The following is a 17,675-nucleotide window of genomic DNA, read 5'->3' on the forward strand; positions in this document are numbered from 1 at the left end:
ATGTTAGGCATTCCTTCAGACTTCTCGGTGAAGACTGAAACAAAGAAGTCATTAAGCATCTGTGCCATTTCCAAGTTTCCTGTTACTGTTTCTCCCTCCTCACTGAGCAGTGGGCCTACCGTGTCCTTGGTCTTCCTCTTGCTTCTAATGTATTGATAAAAAGTCTTCTTGTTTCTCTTTATTTCTGTAGCTAGTTTGAGCTCATTTTGTGCCTTTGCCTTTTAATCTTGCCCCTGCATTCCTGTGTTGTTTGCCTATATTCATCCTTTGTAATTTGTTCTAGTTTCCATTTTTTATATGACTCCTTTTTATTTTTTAGATCATGCAAGATCTTGTGGTTAAGCCAAGGTGGTCTTTTGCCACATTTTCTATCTTTTCTACCCAGTGGAATAGCTTGCTTTTGGGCCCTTAATAGTGTCCCTTTGAAAAACTGCCAACTCTCCGCAGCTGCTTTTCCCCTCAGTCTTGATTCCCATGGGACCTCACCTATCAGCTCTCTGATCTTACCAAAATCCACCTTCCTGAAATCCATTGTCTCTATTTTGCTGTACTTCCTTCTACCCTTCCTTAGCATTGTGAACTCTATGATATCATGATCACTTTCACCCAAGCTGCCTTCCACTTTCAAATTCTCAACGAGTTCCTCCCTATTTGTTAAAATCAAGTCTAGAACAGCTTCCCCCCAGTAGCTTTTTCAACCTGAAATAAAAAGTTATCTGCAATGCAGTCCAAGAACTTATTGGATAGTCTGTGTCCCGCTGTGTTATTTTTCCAACATATATCTGGATAGTTGAAGTCCCGCATCACTAGGGTGACCAGATGTCCTGATTTTATAGGGACAGTCCTGATTTTTGGGTCTTTTTCTTATTTAGGCTCCTATTACCCCCCACCCTGTCCCAATTTTTCACACTTGCTGTCTGGTCACCCTACCTATCACCACCAAATCTTGGGCTTCGGATGATTTTGTTAGTTGTTTAAAAAAAGCCTCATCCACCTCTTCAGGTGGCCTGTAGTAGACTCCTAGCATGACATCACCCTTGTTTTTTACCCCTTTTAGCCTAACCCAGAGACTCTCAACACTTTCATCTCCTCTGTCCATCTCCACCTCAGTACAAGTGCGCACATTTTTAATGTATAAGGCAACACCTCCTCCCATTTTCCCCTGTCTATCCTTCCTGAGCAAACTGTACCCATCCACACCAACATTCCAGTCGTGTATTATCCCACCAAGTTTTGGTGATGCCAGCAATGTCACAGTTGATTTTATTTATTAGCACTTCCAGTTCTTCCTGCTTATTACCCATACTTCTCTCATTTGTATATAGGCATCTAAGATACTGATTTGATCTTGCCTCCCAGTTTTCCCCTGACCCTTCTTTCTCTCCGCCATTATAGCCCACGCTCCCTCCTGTTTCCGACCCATCTTCCAGGTCTCCATGTTCTCCACTTACCTGTGGGCTTTGCTCACCTGTCCCCATCAAACCTAGTTTAAAGCCCTCCTCACTAGGTTAGCCAGTCTGTGTCCAAATAGGGTCTTTCCCCCCCTTGAAAGGTGAATGCCATCTCTGCTTAGCAGTCCTTCTTTTAATAGCATCCCATGGTCGAGGAAGCCAAAGCCCTCCTGGCAACACCATCTTTGCGGCAAGGCATTCACCTCCACAATGCACCTGTCTCTGGTCTAGCCTCTCAAATGCTGAATATAGTCACTCAGCACCTCCAGGATCAAGCTCTCAATTAATGGCCTATTGTTGATAATATTATGTCAGTGGACACCTCTTCCAGGTTCCCCTTCCCAGCTGCACATATCTATTTTCATCATTAGAGTCTATGTCTTTATTTGTAAATGTCACTGCAACATTACAACTTGTAGAATTTCATAGATTCTAGAATCTAATGACTTGTCAAATTTCAGACAGCACGCTGGGGATGGCTACCATCAAGCCATAAGGACACATATTTCTTTTGTATGTCTGGATAAATAATAAACCAAGCAACCAACCACTGATCTGGATGCTGGGGAACTTGCTTGAAAATGAAGAGGAAAGTAAAAACTGTTACATGCAAAACTTTCTTTTGTCCTTTATTTTTCTCATGCCAGTACCTGTCTACCAGCAGAAATACAAGAAAGCCAAAATTTAATCACACCCACGTGGCACCAGGAAATGCACCAACAATTGTTCAGAGTACATTTCCTAACATTTTTATTTCTTGTGTTTTCTGAATGGTTCATAATGCAAGTATAAAAGTGGAGGAACGTTGCCTGCTACCCAGATCATCTTTAGTGGGCAATCACCTGGAAGATAAGGCATACATTCTAAATAATAAAAGGTATACAGTAGTTGTCCCCTTGATGCTTGTTCATAGCTGCTATTAGTATTAATGAGATTTATGTATATGTCTCAAAAGAAGAATTATACACTGCAAAAGGTCTCATTCTGCACCATTTTCCATATTCCTTAAAGTAAAAAAAAATAATAAGAGTGAACATTGCAGATCTTTTGACTGCAAAGATAATCTGCATTGCGTAGATAAATGTACCGGTTTCCTGATGAGACTAAAGATTAAAACAGCACCAGAAGTGTGAACTCTCTCTGGTAATCTTAATGGGATATGAACTGTAACTATTTAAACTCAAATGTTTACACTATTATGAAAGCAGTTAAAAATAAAACCCATCTTAAGCCATTAACAACTTATGTTTAAAAAGTTATATTCCTGAATTACAGTACAATGGCTATATTTTGAAATAAATGAGGATGCTTATATTTACCACATATATTAGTTGCAATTCAGCAGAGCACTTAAGTATGTGTTTAACTTTAAGCATTTGCTGAAATCCTATTGAAGCCAGCAGGACTTAAATAATGCTTACGCGTTTTGCTTAATTGAGGCCATATTAGGCCTATGTTAGGTCAGTATACCTGGTATAATAGAACATTATTTAAAGCTGATGTCCCAGCTATGTCCTATAAGTATTCCTGCCAAATTACACAGGAAGAAATTGGTAAAATGCAGACTAATACAGATCTTAAATTTTAATTGTTTCTAGGGATAGAGGTTTCCTGAAAAAAAGGCACCCAGTTATTCCTACGATGGGTGTGTGCATCTTTAAAGACAAATCCCCAAAACCTTTTTTCTTTGAGGGATAAAGATTTGAACCCTAGTCCAAAACATTTAAAATCCATTTTGGGTAGAATGATATTAATGTCATATAATTACTTATAAATCAATATCTCTAAAAGACATTGTCTAGTTAAAAGGACCTTCCTTTCCTATGTTAAATAATATCTAATAAAATAAAACAAAATATTTTTATTACTTTGCTTTGTTTAGTTTCTGCATTTGACTATTTGGACAGGTTAGTCATTTTCTGGTTTTCTTGCACTGCTGTAGTGCTGAGATGCTTACGTTCCAAATACCACAGGGGAATATTTAAATCCAGATACAACAGTGTTTTCTTTTTATTGTCTTTTTTGAAGGGGAGAGAGTAAATGGAATGAAAAAACTATTAGGTTTTATAAAAATTTAAGAAGAACATACACATCCAGAACCTAAACGGGGACTGTAATAGGGTGGCACAACATAGACCCATATACACAGAATGCAAGGCTTTGCTGCTAACCACCCTGTTAGAACAGGAGTTAAAACCTTACATAAAGTTATTGAGTAAATTTTGCTGCTCAGAGTCTCTGATGTGGCTTGCTAACTTAACTAGAATTTGAGAGAAGTGGGCATAACTTTTTAATCAAAGTGAATGACAGCAAACAGAGAGAGGTTCTGTAGGAAACCTTAGCAATACTTGATCTTGAGGAGAAAGCTCTCTCTGAATTGTATATGTTATTGAGTTACCAGCAGAGCCAACCTCCAAGAAAGGGGACATTTTCACCTAATATAGTGTATGCAAACTTTGTGTAGAGCACGGTGGGAGCACTAGTTACTCACAACAACCCAAATTACCATTTACCCTCCCATTCAAATGTTGAACTGGATTATAAAATTGGAATTTTTCCTCAATAGTTTATCATAGATAACTAGGTTGATATAACTTAATATCACAATGTTAAAATCATTTTAAACACATGCACCTTTGAAATTGTCATGTTTTAGAGTGTTTGAGCAATGCCATTAGATATATACAGGGACTTCTATAGAAGTATCTGCTCTGGAGTGCATGAAAAAAAAAGATACTAATAACTTGGCAGGCACAGGAAAATGAACAATTTTACCAGAAATATACATTTTGCAAATGCTGTGGCCTAATATGAAACAAAACCCTCAACATTGTAGTAAATAAAGGGTAAAAATTGAAAGACCATTAGGGAGAGCTTATTATAATCAAGACTGTTGTCTTGAAGACAGATTGTTTGGAAAAAGGTTCAGTCTTTCCCAAAGTTTTCCTAAAAGGTTGGGTAGTGGAGTGCTATAATAACTAGACCCAGTAGGAACAAAGGAATAAATGAGTAAGAGACTGAGCAGATGGACTGTCTAGGGAAGTGTAAAATGATCAAGATTTTCTTGAAGGCGACGTCTCAATAACAAAATTGATGAGTCAGTTTTCAGTCCAGAGTCCATAAGGACACTAATACTCCTAGTAACTGAGCAAACACTGAAATAGTAATCAGGAGCCAATTTATCTTGGCCTTTCCCAGCTAATAACAGGAACTAGAGAAAATAACTTCCATCTTTGCTAAGTAAAATGTGAGAAAATTACAGCTTGCCTACCTAGAAGATAGTCAATAGACAACATTATCCCAAATTGGGTAGGATAAAATCACAGTAAATATCACTCCTCTGAGGCAGGTGATCATCAGAAGGGGACAGAAAGAAATCTCCTTCCCACAAAACAGTGTTGTAGATTAAGGGCTAATAAAACCTATGGTGCTCCTTGGTCAGGTAATGGGATGGGACAAGAGGATCCAAAACCTTTTAAAAATATGATTTTATAATAATCTTTTTCCCAATGATCAAGTCTCACTATTCTCATTATGCCACTTCAAACTCTTTTATACAGGAAAGAGGCTTATCTGTTTTAAAATCACAAATACCACACACTTTAAAAAGGTAAATAAATGTTGTACGAAAGGATACATTATGGTCCTGTTCATTACTACACCCCTCAATCTTATTCTGCCTTGTCTGTGCAACACAAACAAGTTCCTGGAGAGCCTATGGGTCTCCATCCCCATCGTGTTACTCAGAAACCTTGTACGTTTACTGCATCCCTGGGTTATGAATAAAGCTGGGTAACATTTTTCATCTGAAACCCTTTTTTCAGCGAACAATGCAGATTTGGTGTCATCAAAACGTTTTGTGAGCGTGTGTCAATTTACAGAATTATTTCAGTTGGAAAAAAAAATTCCAAAGTTTAAAAGGTTTTGTTTCAACATCTCTAAAATAAGTAATTTTTATCACAATTGCCAGTGAACCAAAAAATCCACTCTTTGTCTAGTTCTAGTTATGAAGTCATGCCCTGGCTCAGCTATAGATTCAGCAGGAGCAAGATGGTGGAGGTGTGTGCATTTGGGAAGCTTAAAACAAAGTGGAGATCTGTGCTGCCTGTGCTAGGTATGTAACCCTGAGTCAGCACTCTGTTCACACCAGCTCTGTCATAAACAGATAGCTAAGGGTTAATGTGTCTTTCACCTGGAAAAAAAGTAACCTGAAGCACCTGACCAGAGGACCAATCAGGAAACAAGACTTTTTCAAATCTGGGTGGAGGGTTTTTTGTGTGAGAGTCTTTTGTTCTGGGGGTCTTCTGCCTGACTCTCTCTCGGCTATGAGGGGATTTCTATTTCCTGCTTTCTAATCTTCTGTTTCCAAGTTGTGAGTACAGAGATCATAAAAACAATAGGGGTTATTGTTTTTTTCTTTTGTATTTACATGTCTATAGTTGCTGGAGTGCATTGAATTGTATTCTTTTTGAATAAGGCTGTTTATTCATATTTCTTTTAAGCAATTGACCCTGTATTTGTCACCTTAATACAGAGAGACCATTTTTATGTATTTTTCTTTCTTTTTATATAAAGCTTTCTTTTTAAGACCTGTTGGAGTTTTTCTGTAGTGGGGAACTCCAGGGAATTGAGTCTGCAGCTCACCAGGGAATTGGTGGGAGGAAGAAGTCAGGGGGAAATCTGTGTGTGTTAGATTTACTAGCCTGACTTTGCACTCCCTCTGGGTGAAGAGGGAAGTGCTTGTGTTTCCAGGACTGGAAATAGAGAGGGTGGACTCCCTCTGTTTAGATTCACGGAGTTTGCTTCTGTGTATCTCTCCAGGAACACCTGGAGGGGGGAAGGGGAAAGGTTTATTTCCCTTTGTTGTGAGACTCAAGGGATTTGGGTCTTGGGGTCCCCAGGGAAGGTTTTGTGGGGACCAGAGTGCCCCAAAACACTCTAATTTTTTGGGTGGTGGCAGCTTTACCAGGTCCAAGCTGGTAACTAAGCTTGGAGGTTTTCATGCTAACCCCCATATTTTGGACGCTAAGGTCCAAATCTGGGACTAGGTTTATGACAAGCTCCAACCAGGTATAGCAGATTAGAGCTGAGGGGGCAGACCTGTGCCTAATTTGTGGGTGGGGCAGTTCAGAAAGGCTAATTAAGCCATTAGGCAGAGCCCACAAATAGGCACAGGAAGGAAGTGAAAAGGGCAGACAGGAAGAGGAAGATTGCTCTCCCCCTGCTTGTGAAGGCGCTAGGTATGCTGTGAAGGTGGTGGGACTCACTTATAAATAAACACCAGCACATGGGTCTCTGTGTGGTTTGTAGACGGAGACAGAAGCAGGACAGAGGAGGCCCTGTTACACTGCCATGTAATGAAAGTACAATCAACAATATGAGTTTCATATAGTTGTCTATTGTAGTGAACACAAAATATGTGACAGCAATGGTTAAATGTTTAACAGCCTATGAATCATATAAGCCACTGACCAGCCAAAAAAACCAGCAGTACAACCTGATGATGTGATTGTTGCAAGCATCTAAGTGTACAAACGGAATCAAGTTAATGTAACATTATGCTAAAATGAAATCTTAACATAGAGATAATTAGTAAAATATATCAACTTCATTTAACCCAAAACATTCAGACCAGCAGCAATAAAAAGCCCAAAACAAAAAATCCCACATGGAGTAATGATGTGCCTTGCTCAGAGCCATTGCAATCCACCTGGTTTTGGGATGGCCTATATGCTGCCAGTGGCAATTGTGTGTGCTGATGCATGGTGTGCTATGTGTGTGTAGGGGGAAGCCACATGTTAGCTAGCATATCAACATTATCTGGCTTAGCCAGGCTCTACACTCTGAATTAGACTACACAGTCACTCAGGACATGGAGCACCGTTTCCTTCTTCCTGTTGGTTTGCAGCTTTGGAGTCTAGGGCAGAGTAAGGAAACATTGGCTGTAAATCTTTGTGCAGCTCCTGTCCCTGAATCTGACAGGGTCTGGTTGGCCTCCGAGCATAAATTAGAGCTGTTCCACACCTACTCATTTAAGCCATCTGCTCTTTGCCTCTAAGGGACTGTTACAGTAGCAAGGGGTTTTCAAAGCTCTGGCTATGTCCCCAGTATGCCCACTACAGTGGAAGAGGTGTGGGGAGCATGGAAGAGAGAGTTATAGAGCCCCCTGTGCTGTCCTTCACCACCTGTGGATTCCCCTGTAACAGTTGCCTGGTTAGGACAATGATATAGTACCTTTACTCCTCCAGAGCCAGTCCCGGGCCAGGATCTGGCCTGTACTCTCTAATTTTAAAAGTAAACAGTCTGAATTTATAAGGAAGCATTCAATCCTCTTAGCATCTAACTGCTCTTGTAAATCTTGCCATTTCATGATGGAATGTTGCATCAATTACACTTTATTTAGCTCTCCAAGACAAATATTTAATTCAGCAAAATGCATTAAAACCCCTACAGGGACGACAAGAACACAGACTTATAATTAAAATTCACTGAAAGAACAACAGAGACAAAAACAGTCTTATTACTCTCATGGAGGACTTTATGGCACCTGGGGACTAAATCTTTTTGACTGATACTATCTAGGAATTCACCCACTTCACACTTTTCACTGTCTGCCTCTCCACAATATCGGCATTACAAGCCGTATTACCTTTAAGACCTGCAATGCCATGCCTTCAGTCCTGCTAACTACTCCCAATATTTGACTTCCTTTATATCATCTCTTAGACTGACCAACCTGAAGGTACGAAATATTCTCAAGGACTATCACACTATACAAAAAAACACCCTAAATTACCGTTTTACTGTATATAGAGTTCTAGGGTGTTACAAATTAACCTAATGAGGATTTCCTGCATTTTATGGTAAATTCCATTGAATTAAAAAAAGGGTGAAGGGGGACACTCCCTTCCTGCAGAATTTTAAGGCTCCAGGTGTTGAGTTGTACTCACAGTTTTAATGCAATTTTGCATCTCACATTACTATTTTACATTTTTACTCTGTAGGAGTAAAGAATGAAAACGTGCACTTTATAAGTGGCATGGGTGACCCAGCATGCAGTTTTTCAGAAAACGGATGATGTTTCTGAAACAGACAAATCACCCTGCACACTGAATTTCAATCTGGATGTTGTTTTTTGACAGTCAGTTTTGAAAATACTCTTAAATACAGTAAGTTGTGAGCAAAGGCTGCAGTTTTCTCACAGCCTTCTCTGAAAGTCTATTAGTCCTTTTCCTACTGAATCTAACCCATTAACACTACATAATATACATTTTTGCTTCATAGAACTGTGAAAACACAAGCCATGTAATATGTTTGCTCCTCTGTATTTTCATCCTCTGAATCCACTCATATCAACTCATCACTCAAGTTATAGAAATATTTCTCAAAATTGCTAACCAAGGCAGACAAATGAGACATCATACTGGATTTAATAAAAGAATATTCTAGCACTGGAAGCAGCCAACGTCCCATTAACAATTTGAACAGCCATCCTTTACATCGAATATTTGAAGTCTTCCACATGGAGGCTATTAGCATCAATACTTGGCAAAGAAAGATTAAATGGGCTGGTTAAATATTAGCCAGTTTTGCCAGCCAAGTGAAACATGAAGGTGACATGAGGAGTTGGCCAGTCTGAAGTAGCTCAGCATGAAGTTTCCACAAACCCAGGTGTACAGTAATTGCCTTGGAAAGCTATTGAACTTTAGAATGAGTGAAAACAAGACATGGGAATTTACAGTTATTTCTAAAAAGTTTATAGCTTAAAAGAGCGGTGAAGACACTGTGAAAACCATAAGTAATTTATATTTAAATGCATCACTGTGATTAGATGCCACAATACCACTGTCTCCCACGTACTGGTGCTTTATTAGCATAAACACCAAAAGCCTGATTCACCACTGCATTACTCCAGGAAACACCAGTGAAAGTCTGTTATTCCATGCATTTACAATGCTATAAAGCATGGGATAATGCAGTGGTAAACTATGCCCCTAGACACCTTTTCCAGTACAAGGGATTTCTTTGCTTGCTTGCTTTGAGCAAAGCAATACTATTCAATACTCCCAAAATGTCACATTGTTACCTGAATGAGAACATTTGTATAAACATCAGCTCCTAAACGAAGCAGCTATTGAAAACAATGGACTAATCCTGCGATCTTCACTCAGCCCTTTAGAGAGAACTCCCATTGCAGACAGTGGGAGTCTTGCTTGAATAAAGACTACAAAGATGAGCTTGCAATGTTTTGAGCCCACCTGTATAGTTTTTATTCAAGCAAGGTTCCTTGTCTAAACATACACAGAGATGCTATTTAGCCAGTGTGCCCACAGCTCAGAATTCAAGTATGAGCATGCATGCCACTGCCAGTTTTATTCATGAGCCAGAGTGTGATTTCACTACCTTAATATTGCATTCATACTAATTTTTTTTGCATTAGTATGATTTATGTATTTGGCACTGTGACCAGGTACCTGGAGAGGCCACATTGAGGATGCCACACTCAGGGCAGATTGCAAGAAATAGTGCAGACATTCTCCAAAACTGGTGGTTTATTCTATAATTAGATTCACCAAACCAGTAAGAAAATAGCTTCTGTAGTACCACACTGGTTAACAAGAAGCCAAATTGCCCCATTTATGCATTCCAGCCCTGGGCTCCTGTCAGGGTTCCCTCTCCACTCTGAACTTTACAGTACAGATGTGGGGACCCACATGAAAGACTCCCTAAGCTTATTTCTACCAGCTTAAGTTAAAATTTCCCCAAGGCACAAATTATCCCCTGTACCCTGAATTAGGTAAACGCTGCCACCACCAAGTGATTCAAACAAAGAATCAGGGAAAGGATCACTTGGAGTCCTATTTCCCCAAAATATCCCCCCAAGCCCTACAACCCCTTTCCTGGGGAGGCTTCAGAATAAACAAGATGAGCACAGACCAGCCTTGGGTTTTTAGGATACTAAAAAACCCAATCAGCTTTTCTAAAAAGAACAGAACTTTATTAGAAAGAAAAAAGGTGAAAGGAGTAGCTCTGCAAAATTAGGATGGAAGATTATCTCACAGGCAATCAGATTCAAAACGCAGAGGGTTTCCCTCTAGGCAAAACCTTAAAGTTACAAAAAGAAAAAACAGGGATACACATTCACCCCAGCACAGAGAAATTCACAAACCAAAACATATATTTACGACAGCTCCCGTCTAGACAACCTAGTCTAATATAGTGAGGAGTTACTGAAAACCTGATTCACCATATGTGAGCTTCACCAATCCCAAAGGACCAGGCACTTATCTCAGGTCAATCTGAGTCTTATATCCTATCCAATAATCACGCTGATGCCAATCTTTTCATAGCTAAAACTAATGGTTTAATAATAAAAGGAAAAAAAGACAAAAGTTGCAAATGGTTCAAAGATCAATATACATATAACTATGTGTAAAGTGTTTAGGTCAATTTCAGAGACGGTGAAGCTGCTGATTTGTAAAAGTCTTTCTGGAACCATCCAAACAGGTCCAAATTCAAAGGCAGCTTAGATGTAAAGTCAGCTAAAGTCTTTCCAAGCATTTTCCAGGTTATTCCAAATAAGTATTTGGATGATCTCAGTCTTACAATTTGTACTTTCCCTGTTCAAAGTTTAAGCCAAATACAGATTATAGGATCAGGCCTAGAGCTTCTCTTTTATAGCATGATTTCTCTTTACAAAAGCTGTGTTGATTCTTCCAACAAATAGTGTTCATCTATTTGTTTGGATGAAATTACAGTAAAGAAGAGAATTATCAATTTGCCTCATACTGGAGTTAGGCTTACTGGCCTGTAATTGCTAGTATTGCCTCTGCAGCCTTTTTAAAAAATTGGAGTCACATTAGCTATCCTCCAGTCAACTGGTACAGAAGGTGATTTAAATAATAGGTTACATACCACAGTTAGTGGTTCTGCAATTTCATATTTGAGTTCCTTCAGAACTCTTGGGTGAATACCATCTGGTCCGGTGACTTATTACTGTTTAATTTATCAATTTGTTCCAAAATCTCCTCTACTGACATCTCAATCTGAGACAGTTGCTCATATGTCACCTAAAGAGAATGCCTTAAATGTGGGAATCTCCCTCACATCCTTCCCAGTGAAACTGATGCAAAGAATCCATTTAGTTTTTCCTCGTCATAAACAGATAGCTAAGGGTTAATGTTCTTTTACCTGCAAAGGGGTAACACCAGTAACCTGAAACTCCTGACCCGAGGACCAATCAGGAAACAAGACTTTTTCAAATCTGGGTGGAGGGAAGTTTGTGTGTGAGTTCTTTGTCCTTTGTCTTGAGTCTGACCCTCTCGGCTCTGAGAGTGATTTTTCTGTCTCCTGCCTTTCTAATCTTCTGTTTTCAAGTTGTAAGTACAAAGATAGTTAGACAATATGTTTATATTGTTGTTTTTTTTTTGTATTTACATGTGTATAGTTGCTGGAATGTGTTAAATTGTATTCATTTTGGATAAGGCTGTTTATTCATATTTTTCTTTTAAGCAATTGACCCTGTATTTGTCACCTTAATACAGAGAGACCATTTTTATGTCCTTTTCTTTCTTTTTTATATAAAGCCTTCTTCTTAAGACTTGTTGGAGTTTTTCTTTAGTGGGGACTCCAGGGAATTGAGTCTGCAGCTCACCAGGGAATTGGTGGGAGGAAGAAGTCAGGGGGGAAAATCTCTTTGTGTTAGATTTACTAAGCCTGACTTTGCATACCCTCTGGGTGAGGGGGGGAAGTACTTGTGTTTTCCAGGACTGGAAACAGGGAGGGTGGAGTCCCTCTGTTTAGATTCACGGAGCTTGCTTCTGTATATCTCTCCCGGAACCCAGGGAGGGAACACCTGGAGGGGGGAAGGGAAATGGTTTATTCCTCTTTGTTGTGAGACTCAAGGAATCTGAGTCTGGGGGTCCCCCAGGGAAGGTTTTGGGGAGACCACAGTGCACCAGGCACTGTATAGATTCCTGGCTGGTGGCAGCTTTACCAGGTCCAAGCTGGTAACTAAGCTTGGAGGTTTTCTTGCTAATACCCATATTTTGGACGCCAAGGTCCAGATCTGGGAAAAATGTTATGACATTCCTCCATGGCCTTTTCTTCTTTGAGTGCTCCTTTAGCACCTCAGCTATCCAATGACCCAAGTGATTGTTTGTCAGGCTTCCTGCTTCTGCTGTATTAAAAAAAAATGCTATTAGTTCTTGAATCTTTTGCTAGTTGCTCTTAAAATTCTCTTTTGACCTTTCTAATTATACTTTTACCCCTAAAGTTGTGAAAGCAGTTCAGGGCCTGTGGGGCTCCTAAACCTTGCAGGAATGCAGCAGCAGAAGACTCTAGTTCTATGAAACTTTTCTATTCTTAGTACTGATCTAAATCAGCTGACACAACCCACAAGCCACATTGCTCAGCTGACGCAGTACTTGCTCATTGCTTTCTTTGGATTGCTCTGCTTATCGAAATAAGCTGCCAACATGCAGGCATGACCTTGATGATCCAAATGTCCATGCATTTATTAACTGGCTTAATCAAATGATGTAGTATTGCTATTTTCCCAGCCCACATTTTTCAGATACACTATCTGCTTCCTGGAATTGGAAGTGGGATGTGAGGAGACACCGCAGCAATCTGAGCACTGAAAACAGAGATGAGCCTGAGCTGCAAAGTTTTGATCTAGACATAGCTCCAAACATCTCCAAAAAGTGGAGATGTTTCTTTGCAAAAAGTGAATCTGAATGCAGGTTAAGCAGAAAAAAATGAATTATTATTAAACCTTGTGGACTGGTCTGTCAAGGTGGCTGTTACTTCCAGCTAAGTTCCTGCATTTCCTGTTTGCCCCAGTGTTCTATCAATAACAGACCATCCAAGTAACATGGGCTTTCTGACTCCAGTTCCACTAATCATGATATAGGCATGTTAAGAGCCAGGGTTTGGTTAAACACACATCTAACTTGTAAGGCAAAAAAGCATCACATGAATTCCCTGCAATGTTTCTCACAGCAAAAATATGTGCCTAGGTACATTTATCTGAGTAAGGATAAAAGGGTTTAAAAACAAGGGTCACGTCGTGGTAGGGGTCTACTACTGACCATGTATCCAGGAAGAAGTGGTAGATGAGCCTTTTTAAAAACAACTAACAAAATCATTCAACGCACAAGACTTGGTGATGATGAGGGACTTCAACTACTCAGACATCTGTTGGGAAAATAACACAGCAGGGCACAAATTATCCCACAAGTTCTTGGAATGTATTGGAGACTATTTTTTATTTCAGAAGGTGGAAAAGCCAGCAGGGGGAAGGCTGTTCTAGATTTGATTTTGACAAAGAGAGGGGAACTGGTTGAGAATTTGAAAGTAGAAGGCAGCTTGGGTGAAAGTGATCATGAAATGATAGAGTTCATGATTTTAAGGAATGGTAGGAGTGAAAACAGCACAATAAAGATAATGGATTTCAAGAAGGCAGACTTTATCAAACTCAGGGAGTTGGTAGGTAAGATCCCATGGGAAGCAAGTCTAAGGGGGAAAACAGTTAAAGAGAGTTGGCAGTTTTTCAAAGAGACATTATTAAGGGCACAAGAGCAAACTATCCCACTGCATAGGAAAGATGAGAAGAATGGCAAGAGTCCACCCTAGCTTAACCAATAGATCTTCAATGATCTGAAACTCAGATAGAGTCGTACAAAAAGTGGAAACTAAGTCAAATTAATATAAATAAATAACAAAAGTATGCAGGGACAAGATTATAAAGGCCAAGGCACAACATGAGATTCAACTAGCTAGAGGCAAAGGGTAACAAGGAAACAGTCTACAAATACATTAGAAGCAGGAGGAAGAGACAGGACAGGATAGACTCATTACTCAATGAGAGGGAGAAAACAATAACAGAAAATGTGGAAATGGCAGAAATGTTAAATGACTATTTTCGTTTCAGTTTTCACCAAAAAATTTGCTACAATTGGACATCTAACAGTGAAAATGAGGTAGGATCAGAGGCTAAAATAGGGAAAGAACAAGTTAAAAATTACCTAGACAAGTTGGATGTCTTCAGGTCACACAGGACCAGATGAAATACATCCTAGAATACTCAAGGAGCCGACAGAGGAAATATCTGAGCCATTAGCGATTATCTTTGAAAAGGCATGGAAGATAGGTGAGACTCCAGAGGACTGGAAAATGGCAAATATAGTACCAATCTATAAAAAGGGGAATAAAGACAACCTGGGGAATTACAGACCAGTCAGCTTAAACTTCAGTACCCAGAAAGATAATGGAGAAAATAATTAAGCAACCAATTTGCAAACACTTAGAAGATAATAACATGATAAGTAAGAGTCAGCATGGATTTGTAAAGAACAAATCATGTCAAACCAACCTAATAGCTTTCTTTGACAGTGTAACAAGCCCTGTGGATAGGGAGAAAAGAAGTAGACATGGTATATCTTGACTTTAGTAAAGCTTTTGATAATGTCTCACATGACCTTCTCATAAACAAACTAGGCAAATGCAACCTAGATGGAACTATTATAAAGGTGGGTGCATAACTGGTTGGAAAACCATTCCCAGAGAAAAAAGAACAGTAGTACTTGTGGCACCTTAGAGACTAACAAATTTATTTTAGCATAAGCTTTCATGGGCTACAGCTCACTTCTTCGGATGCTGTAGCCCACAAAAGCTTATGCTGAAATAAATTTGTTAGTCTCTAAGGTGCCACAAGTACTCCTGTTCTTTTTGCAGATACAGACTAACACGGCTGCTACTCTGAAACCTGTCATTCCCAGAGAGTAGTTATCAGTGGTTCACAATTATGCTGGAAAGGCATGTCAAGTGGGGTCCTGCAGGGAAATATGTCCTGCATCCAGTTCTGTTCAATATCTTCAACAATGATTTAGATAATGGCATAGAGAGTACACTTATAAAGTTTGTGGATGGCACCAAACTGGGAGGGGTTGCAAGTGCTTTGGAGGATAGGATTAAAATTCAAAATGATCTGGACAAACTAGAGAAATGGTCTAAAGGAAATACGATGAAATTCAGTAAGGACAAATGCGAAGTACTCCACTTAGGAAGGAACAATCAATTGCACACATACAAAATGGGAAATGACTGCCTAGGAAGGAGTACTGCAGAAAGGGATGTGGGGGTCATAGTGGACCACAAGCTAAATATGAATCAACAGTGTAACACTGTTGCAAAAAAACCAAACAATCATCATTCTGGAATGTATTAGCAGGAGCGCTGTAAGCAAGATAAGAAGTAATTCTTCCACTCTACTCTGTGCTGATTAGGCCTCAACTGGAATAGTGTGTCCAGTTCTGGGCACAGCATTTCAAGAAAGATGTGGACAAACTGGAGAAAGTCCAGAAAAGAGCAACAAAAATCATTAAAAGTCTAGAAAAAATGACCTATGAGGGAAGATTGAAAAAAATGGGTTTGCTTAGTCTGGAGAAAAAAAAGACAGAAGGGGGACATAACAGTTTTCAAATATATATAAGGTTAATACAAGGAGGAGGGAGAAAAATTGTTCTTCTGAGGATTGGACAAGAAACAATGAGCTTAAATTGGAGCAAGAGATGTTTAGGTTGGACATTAGGAAAAACTTCCTGTCAAGGTGGTTAAGCACTGGAATAAATTGCCTGCGGAGATTGTAGAATCTCCATCATTGGAGATTATTAAGTGCATGTTAGACAAACACCTGTCAAGGATGGTCTAGATCATACTTAGTCCTGCCTTGAGTGCAGGGGACTTGACTAAATGACCTCTCGAGGTCTCTTCCAGTCCTATGGATTCTATGATTCTGTGAATGAGTAGGTAATATATCTTGTTCAGTCTGCAATATAATGTAACAGACCAGATCAATCTTTTTTCCAATGACTGCTTATTATTTTTCCTTACAGGTGATTTTTCTACTTCAGTATGACTTTTTGAAATTCTTATTAGTGTGTATTTTTCCAAACCATAGTATTATTCATTTTACCCTTAATGTAAAGTGGCAAAACCATTCACACTTAATGTACCATATGATATGTATAAAGCCTAAATATGCAGTGAATGGTGCCTTATGGCTGTACAGTAAGTAACCCAATAATATGGTTCTGACACTGGACATATAGAAAAAAAAATCACAACCACCTTTAAAATTAGCTGTCAATTGTGGTATTTGCAAGAGCTGGTTGGAACATTTTTAACTGAATGAAATTTCATCAAAGCCAAAACGTTTCATGGAGACATATCAGTTTTGGTGAAGTTTTTACTGAGAAGGTTTTTTGGGTCATGGGCTTTCTAGTTAAAAATGATGAGAGAGACACAGACCAACTTGCAGTGTGATGGGGGGTGAAAAACTCTGCTCTGACTCAGTGTAAGGATTTGAACCTTGGTCTCTCACAGGCCAGTGCCCTAAACACCAGCTATAGTCTCTCCCTCTGGTCACCTCTAACCACAAATCCCTGGACCAAAACACTTTTCTGAATCAAAAGTCTTGGGTTTTGATCCAAAAATGAACAATTCAACACAATCTTTGAGTGTAGGTGGGGAAATCAAATCCATTGTATTTAAGGATACTGATTAGTACTGACAAATCTTACGGCTCTGCAGATTGCCATCGCAAGGCAACTTGACACAATCAGCCATCTTAGTTTAAATTACCAAGAATGGAAAATAGTCACAATCTTTCCTACTATAAACAGTTCATCTGTCCTGCCCCCCACTCAAACAGGAGAAACCTTGGCAACTCGATAAAAACGTTGACACACTACCCGTTCTGCTCAGTAGTAATAGGTAGTGTGATGGGGCAAGGCCAGATGGCTACAGTAAAGTACTGAGGAACAGGTATGTTAGCCCCAGGCTAAACAAATCCCTAGTACTGTGGTAACCAAATGGCAGTTGCTCCAGGTTAATTAAGGCACCTGAGGCCAATTAAGATCTTTCTAGAAGGCAGTGGAGATAGCTACATTGATTAGAACACCTGCAGCCAATCAAGGCAGGCTGATCAGGGCACCTGGGTTTAAAAAGGAGCTCACTCCAGTCAGGTGAGGAGGAGCCAGAGGAGAGGAAGCGCGTGTGAGGAGCTGGGAGCAAGAGGTGCAAGCAGCTGAGACTGAGAGGGTGTGCTATTGCAGGATTGAGGAATTATCAGACAATCAAGCATTATCAGACCCAGGAGGAAGGTCCTGTGGTGAGGATAAAGAAGGTGTTTGGAGAAGGCCATGGGGAATTAGCCCAGGG

General features: G+C 39.6%; 1 protein-coding gene across 5 annotated transcripts in view; it reads right to left on the bottom strand.

Annotated features, from left to right (window-relative positions):
* FAM13C (family with sequence similarity 13 member C) overlaps nucleotides 1–17,675 on the bottom strand; it is a 239,252-nt gene that overhangs the window by 149,331 nt on the left and 72,246 nt on the right. The gene's annotated exons all lie outside the window — the stretch shown is intronic.

The sequence above is a fragment of the Gopherus flavomarginatus genome, chromosome 6 (assembly GCF_025201925.1).
Source record: "Gopherus flavomarginatus isolate rGopFla2 chromosome 6, rGopFla2.mat.asm, whole genome shotgun sequence".
In the NCBI taxonomy this organism is placed as follows: Eukaryota; Metazoa; Chordata; order Testudines; family Testudinidae; genus Gopherus; species Gopherus flavomarginatus.